This window comes from Pelecanus crispus, chromosome 9, assembly GCF_030463565.1.
Source record: "Pelecanus crispus isolate bPelCri1 chromosome 9, bPelCri1.pri, whole genome shotgun sequence".
In the NCBI taxonomy this organism is placed as follows: Eukaryota; Metazoa; Chordata; class Aves; order Pelecaniformes; family Pelecanidae; genus Pelecanus; species Pelecanus crispus.
Window position 1 is genome coordinate 23787061 of NC_134651.1, and position 6000 is coordinate 23793060.

The following is a 6000-nucleotide window of genomic DNA, read 5'->3' on the forward strand; positions in this document are numbered from 1 at the left end:
TTAGACAGAGGTAAGAAAAAAATGCAGACTAGGAATTTTCTCTCGTGACCACTCCATGACCAGGGGTTTGACGTGCACCATAGTGTGCATGTTAGAAGGCGTTGGCAAGACAGTTAATAAAAGACTTACCTTAGTAGCCACGGAGAGGAAAAAAGGCACAGATATTAGGAACAATGTTAAAGTTTCCAGAAGAGAAAACAAAAATACTGTTTATAGTTTGGAGTAGGTCTATGCCACAACTAACATTTAAACTAAAAAAATGAGAATGGGTATAGAAGACAAACCAAAGCACTGAGGGCAGATAAGAATCATTGATGAATACCAAATGTGTCTTAATAGCTTAATTCTGCTTTTGTGCTTAGTAACAAAGTAGTTATTAGGGGAAAGATTATTTGCTCAGGTGAAAAATACGAAATGCATAAACTACCTGTGCACCAGGGCAATCGACAGGAGCAAGGTGATCTGTACGTTGCTCAAAGCATCCCTGATAAGACACAACTCAGAGCTGGAAAACCTACACCACTTCCAGGCTCCTCTTGCTGAACTCGGAGCTTTTACAGTGAGTGGTACAAACAGCCCTTCCTCGTTCCTTTAAGCCAGGCCTCTACAGCAGACCTGGGCTTTCCTGCATGGAAGGAACAGTGCAATCTCATTATCTGCTGGTATCTGCTATTAGTAGTGCACGCCTTGTCATCATTATAATCCTAGAGACCACAGTGCTAGCCTGTCTGTATATATCCCAGACCTCAACACTAACTTTGTTTTATAAAGCATAATGCAGGCAATTTGGAGACAAAAAACCCCGTGAGGTTTATACTCTCCAAAAAATGGCCCCAGCACACTCGTTTTGACATGACATGCTTCCTGGCTTGACACTACTGCACCTCCTTTCTGAAGCTCTCCTTGACTTGGCCATAAACATAAGGACTACCTACCCTTACTTCCACAAGTTAAGTATGGTTCCAAAAGGACTACATCCTCACTAGCAAAATATAGAAACAGATATGGAATAAATAGGTATAAATTAGTAAATAAATGTATGAAATAAATATGCATTGCACCTACCATGACCTGTCACCCCTTTCAATAGTAAACCCTGTAAATTTTCCTCAGCCTCTTACTGATGGAAGACGAGTACTTAAGAAGGAAGAAATTAAGAGAAGCAGAAAGATTACACTGTCCCCGTAACATCTAGCTACGTAGCTATACAGGCATTCCCTAGAAATATCAACCTGGTGGTTAACTTGACAGTTTTCCTTCCGTTGTTAGTTCAATTTTGTTTCTATGGGACTTATGCCCATACGAAAACTGAAACTATGTATAGCAGCTAGGTTGCGGGTTTTTCATTTGGTTTGGGGTTTGGTTTTTGTTTTGGTTTGTTGGAGGGGTCTTTTGTTGTTTGGTTTTCTGGGTTTTTTTAAAGTCAAATATACACTGATATTATTGAAAAAAAAAGTCTACTTCTGTAAGCTAACACAAATACTGATGGAACAGCCAACAATCTGCCAGTAAACTCTTGCAGTGGCTGTAGTTCCAGAGGAAGAAACCACATACCTTTAGTCTTAAATACAGGTTGTTCAGGGAGATCTAAGTAGATATCTAAGCACAGGTCAGAAACTGCCCTGATATATTCTTCAATCTGGGCCCATTTTAAAAAAAAAAAAAAAATCACGGAAAATCTTTCAAAAGACTATATATTTAATTTTTTTTCTATAACAGTTGGACAAAATACTGAAAATATTAATAGGGTGATGGGAAAGGAACTGCTGGAGCTCTGATTCTGTGGTACAATTGAAGACAAATATATTATACTGTAGAATAAGTTTTCCACACCTAAACAAAACATGGCCATAGAAGAAATTCCACATTACAATACTATTAAGTGTACAGTTACTGAATATTGTTAAGGTTGTACTGTATCTATTTTCAGTTTTCTCCTACCAAATACATTACACAAATTGAATTTTCCTTAAAGACCTATAACAAAATCAATTATATTATGAAGCCAAATAAAATTACATGATATTAAAGCAGAAATTTAAAACAGAAATGAGAAGTTACTCCAACAATTTAAAAAGGCAAGAGTCTTAAAAAAAGCACATAGAGGTTTTTCCAAACAGGTAGGAAGTCTAGGTCCTTCAAGGGAATTAAGGGTTCAATCAGTATTATAATATTACGTCTGGATTGCAGATCATGAGGCCAAATGTACAATATTACCTGGAAATGAACTATTAATATCAGGGAATACACACCAAGTATTTTCCCTCCTAGACCCCATAATACTTCTTAAACTATAAATAATTCAAGTCAATAAATGAAGAAACTAAATTAAAACTACTCTCTAATGTAACCTTTATAACAAAAGCCAGTCTGTCTGTGCAAGTTCAGTATTTCAAAGGATGATTTTCTACAAGAGGAGTAAATCATTAATTCATGAAAAACATGTCAATTGTACCAACGTAAGAAACAAAGAAAATAATCAGGCTAGCAAATCCCCAGTCAGCACACAGTTTGTAAAAGTATCAGTGGAAACAGCACATGTGATCAACATCCCTGTAAGGATCCCAAGGGAATGCAAGTAAAAGAAGCAAATACGAGACAGAACATTCATAGTAGTAGAAAAATCCCCCCAAAATGAAAAGGGCGTATTTTCACTAGGAATCATTCTTCATTCCTAAATAACTGTACGTGAAGTTTTCACAGATAGGTTTAGTTTAGCAAGGATTTCATCTAAGTTTACATTACTGGTTTCCACAAACATTTGGGAGAATGAATTGCACATATATGTGAAAGTTACCATTGTAAGACAAAAGTGTATTCAAATACATTACATTACATTATACATTATACATAATACATTACATTATCATTGAAAGTCTTATTCCACACTTTTTGTTTGTTTTAACATATATAGTTGCTTCTTGATGAATGCATTAAAAAAAATCATTTGGAAACAAGTACTTTTTTCATTGCTTCAAAAACTAGTAACTGAGTTAAGGACACCTCATCCTGAGCTTCTTTGTATGAAGTACACCTCCTCTGACTACGATTAGTACCTCCCCGTTAGAGGCTGTCTACATATCTCTGAATGGACACTCTTTATGCCTCCATTAACAAGTAACCCAGTGCCATAGGAACTGATCAGCAGGTAAAAGGCTTTCATGCTGATATTGCTGTATCCGTACATATATGCTATTTGAGGCTTTTACCTCTGACTAAATTTAGCTGAGTCCCCTCCACTGAACATCCCTGGTGCATATATGGTTGAGGAAGAGAAGTGTTCTGTGCAACCAAGAACCACGGGGCACCATGAGTGAGAAACCAATCTTGATATTAAATTGGGGTTCAATACATAAAAAACATTAATGAATCGTACCCTGTTTTGCAGGGTATGAGTTCATGCCAGTATATGGGGAAAGTGGTTAATAACAATTCTTACATGATGCTGTAAAATGTGGTTTGGGCCAAGTACTTTGACTTACTGCTTACTGAACATGGCTGTATTCCATGAGAACAAGGATACTCGTCTTCAGTAGTTCCTTTCCTTATAAAAGATGAACATTCTTAAGCAATATAATATTTTAACAACTAGTTCTTTTTAGGATCTTCAGAACAGCTATCAAGCCTTAATATTCTCCCTTTTCTTCAAAAAATATTTTTAATGAAACAGGGAATTTAACAGAAAACTTACTTGACAGGCAGAAGTACTATTTTCTGCTCAAGGAACTCATAATACGACATAATAAGTGTCAGGAAAAATAGACAATACAAGTAAAAACTTCTATATGACATACATCTATCATACAGCAACCTGAGCAAAAATCTTCAAAACCTCCATTAAATTTTCTGTCCAAGTCTTGACAGTTATAAAGTACTAACACAGTAACATAAGAGTTGAGCAACTTTAAATATCTGTCACATAGTTTGTCCATAGCCAGGGAGCGGAATAAGAAGACAGAAAGCAGGGGCTGTTATTACTAAATAAAATTAACTATGTATTATTACTTTAGGCAATTGTAATAATTCATTTCTATAAAAGCAAATTCAAATGTAACTATATATATCGTGTTTTCATTAAAAAAATACGTTGATAGTGGAAGTCTGCTGTATTATGCTGTTTATAATCACTTCTTCACAAATAAGCAGACACATTCATTGTAAAAGACGCCTCATTTCAAGGTCTATGTGCCAATGGTCAAGTCCTGAGTACTAAGTGCAGCCTCTAAACACGTCCTTCAGATTACATTATCTCTGCACCACAAGTTCATTCCTTAAAAACGCTAATAACTTCATAATGCAATCCATAAGCAAAAATGCTGCTGTTAATATATGTTCCTACCTGCAAAGGGAACAGGTGCATCTTTATCCAAAGCAACAAGGGGAGGATCCAAAATTACAGTGTCGTTGTTTTCAGTTATGATTCCATGGTACGATGTCTCAATCCAGGGCTTGTGTTTGTTCACTGGAAAAGAAATCATAGGCCTAATTAATTTGATTTGTGTTTTACATCCACTTAGCTTATTTTATCTTTAAAGATAAATTATTTCATATACGTCCAATATTAATGTTATTACTCAAAATCTACTAACAAGATCCCAGAGTACTTTATAAACATTCAAATATTAAAGCAAAACAATATGCGTATTGTACCGCAATTCACTGATGAGAAAACCTACAGACGTCCCTCCAATTAAGACACCAAAATAAAAAGTCATTATTTTCAAAATATTTTTAACGTGTTCCCGTCAGGCATAATTAGGGTCAGACACTTTTGAAGGAATTGCTTTCAGTTGCAGAACTCTGATGCAAGAGAAGGGACTTCCAGAGAAACACAACTTTTGTCAAGATACAAAGACAAGCAGAAGGACAGGTGAGAACATTGGACTCTCTGTCATCTTCTCATTTTATATTTTTGGAAAAATATCTAAAATTACTTTTGTCTTCTGTACATTGCAGACAAAAAATAAACTACATTTTAATCACTTTGATATAAAACACCACCTCTTTTCCATTTAACCAGCTTTAGTTATGCTTAAATGGGATCTGAAGTTTTTCTGAAAACCCCGTCTTTCAAATACAGCTGTTGAACATGAGGATATCTGGTCTTGAAGTACATAGGAAGATCACACAAAAAGACACTTTTAAAGTAGGGGATACACGTATCATCAGACTGTCTTACTCCTGAACCCTTTCAATGTACATCCCTCTCACCAACCATCTCCTATTTATTGGATAGTATGAAGAGGCATTTTCCCTTTTTATTTTGTAAGAGGCTTAGCTTTGCTATGCTTATAAATAGCATTTTGTTCCCACAGCCACAATCTGAATGTTACATTTTTGGAACTCCTACGTAAGTAATACAATGGTGCTAGCCTAAAAAAATTGCAATTTGAAGAACGTACTACCCCAGGCATAAGGGAACACTGCGCTAAGGAATATCTGCCATGTTTTCACCAAGTCCATATGCAAGGTAATTTTTGTACATATTATTTAGTTTTGTGTACCAGATGCTGAGGAAAACATCTGATGAGGTAACAGAAAGCCCCTCAAAGATGAACGGTTGACACTTAAAGCAAAAATAAATTGAACCAGATGGGATTATTTAAAATAATCCCACTATAAAAACAAACAAACATACAAAATCCACACACACACACCCCCCCCCCCCTCCCCTAAACTCTTTCCTGCCTTGTCTTCTGTAAAACCCTCAGAAAAGAATGAATTTCAAGTTTCTCCCACATAGTTTCTTCTATGTGAAGAAAGTAGCAATACACACCAAGACTATAGAGGGGCCTCTGGCCACAGTGAAGAGCTGGGCAATTAACAAATTATTTTGCTCACTGGCTATTTGGAAAAAGTAAACAAATACATTTAGGGCAAACTGCAGTTCACTCTTTTTCCTTCTTGTTTCTTTGTTTAATCATTAGGAAATAGTGGACTCAGGAAGAATGATCTGAGGTCCTTTTAAAGCTGAATTATTTTCTATTCTAACCACTAATA

The 6000-nt window shown here is 35.8% G+C and overlaps 1 protein-coding gene across 1 annotated transcript in view; it reads right to left on the reverse strand.

Annotated features, from left to right (window-relative positions):
- The window catches only part of CLSTN2 (calsyntenin 2), a 242918-nt gene extending 238461 nt beyond the window's left edge, over window positions 1-4457 (reverse strand). The window contains exon 1 of the mRNA XM_075716449.1: window positions 4340-4457. The gene's annotated coding sequence lies outside the window, so the exon portion shown is untranslated. The remainder of the gene's footprint in view (window positions 1-4339) is intronic.
- Between the last annotated feature and the right edge of the window lie 1543 nt (window positions 4458-6000).